The sequence below is a fragment of the Carlito syrichta genome, unplaced genomic scaffold (assembly GCF_000164805.1).
Source record: "Carlito syrichta isolate Samal-C Ts95f unplaced genomic scaffold, Tarsius_syrichta-2.0.1 Scaffold297395, whole genome shotgun sequence".
Taxonomy (NCBI): domain Eukaryota; kingdom Metazoa; phylum Chordata; class Mammalia; order Primates; family Tarsiidae; genus Carlito; species Carlito syrichta.
Window position 1 is genome coordinate 20,934 of NW_007241491.1, and position 2,059 is coordinate 22,992.

The window sequence follows — 2,059 nt, forward strand, 5'->3', positions numbered from 1 at the left end:
TTTTTGATTTATTGTAGAGATGAGGTCTCGCTGCCCAGGCGGGTCTCGAACCCGCGGGCTCAGGCAATCCACTCACCTCAGCCTCCCAAAGGCGCGGGATTACAGGCTGAACCACCGAGCCCGGCGTCCTCAAGATCTTAATCACCCCTCCTGGTGATTAGAGAGTTGGTGGATGCGAGAAGCAATCTTCTCTGGGGTAAGAGGGAGAAAAAGGCTTATCGGCCTCACGTCAAGATCTGCCTGAAATGCCACCTGTGGGCCACTCCCACCTGAGCTGACTTCTTCTGGTCCTTGTCAGTTCTGGCCTGTCAGGAGCCTTGGCGGTCTCAACGTGGCTGGCAGGACATTGGGGCTGTGCACGCCCACCATCAGGAGACTTTTTCTGAGTATGTGACACATGGGAAAAGAGATGGGAGCTTGGGGATAGGTCAATGGCATTCCCAGGCTCTGGATGTTCCTGCTGACCCAGCCTGCTGCCTGTCTGTGGGCCAGGCCCACGGTGGGAGGAGCCACGGGGCAGAGCATTGACATCTGGTAGTGGCGTAGGGAGAGCCCGGGGACTGTGCTGCCCTGGCAATCCGGGAAGGGCAGGCCGCGGGGACACCTTGCCCCCACCACGGGCATGGGGGCCACGGCACCCGCAGCACGTTCTGGAAGCCCGAGGGGCACATTTCTTGGCTCAGTGCCTTGTCACGGACAGCACGTCCTCTGCCAATGACCAGCCAGGGTGGGTAGCCACACTCTGTAAGCACCCCCGTGTCTCACATAACCAACCTGCAAAGTGAGAACGGCCGGTTCCACGGGACAGTTGAAAAAACTGAGGTCTTGGGGAAATGGTGTGTGAGCTCACAAAACAAGCAGTCCCAGCAGGACTCGAACCCAGGTTCATCCAATCCCCAATTCAGGTTCTCATCTTCCCATGGCCCCCAGAGCCCCCAGGAGTAGACTGTGGCTGTCACTGCCGGTCCCCCTACGGGTCACACTTAAATCTCACTGCTTGGGTGGTTGTTTGTGGCTTTGTAAAGAATAACCCCAAAGCCCAGTGGGGTGTTCACGGTTTCTATGGGTCAGAGATTCAGAAAAGGCTTAGTGAGTCTGGCTTGCTGTAACGTCCGGGGCCTCGGCTGGGAAGGTGACACGACGGCTGGTGCTGGGATCACTCAAAGGCGAGTCACGCACATGTTTGGTGTTTGGATTGGAGAGACTCGAAAAGCAGGAGTGCTGACTCGAGCACGACACGGGCCTCTCCGGGCGGCGTGGGCCTCCTTGGAGCACGGCGGCCTCGTGGTCGCCAGTCTCGTCACAGGGAGACTTCAGGCTCCTGCACAGACACCCCAGCAAAGAAGGCGGAAGCCCTGCGGCTTGGTGACCACCCTCAGAAGTCACTTAGTGAGACCCCACCCTCCTGGCTTGGGTGAAGCTGCCACAGAAGGCTCCCGGGGCAAGAAAAGATATCGAGCATCAACGGGAAGAGGGCCAGGAACGGGCAGCCTCCTTGTGCACCCACCCCCCCACTCCGCCTGGTCACAGGCCTGGCAGGCAGAGGAGCCGGGATTCGGACCCAGGCCTGAGGGACTCTGTCCCAGCCAAGCACGCGGGGCCAGGAAGTCCAGGGTACTCAGCTGGGGGCGGCACGGGGTGGCAGGTGGTGGCTTTCTTGGCGGAATTGGGAAAGGGTTCTGAGAAAGGGACGGAGGCCGAGTCCCCTCCTGCCGAGAATGACCTTGGGAGTAGACCCTGCTTCCTTGGATACCGCCCACTCCGTCTAGGACGGGATTGGGGCATCTCTCTCCCTGGCCCCCTCCTCACTCCCGTCCCGGGTCTCTGCGTCCCCGTGCGCCCTTTCCTGAGCCCCTGAGCCAAGCCCTGGGCGGGGGCTTATGCACCTCCCCTGTGGATGGTTTGGCTCGCAGCAAGGGACGGTGGGGGAGATTGGGCCGGCAGATCCACCAGCTTCCCGCCTATTCCAGCCCCTCGCTCCTTCTGTGGTGCTCGCCCCCTGCCCACCTGTGGCGACAGAGCCGAGGGAGAGGGTCCTCCAGGTCGCCACGGGTGGTGG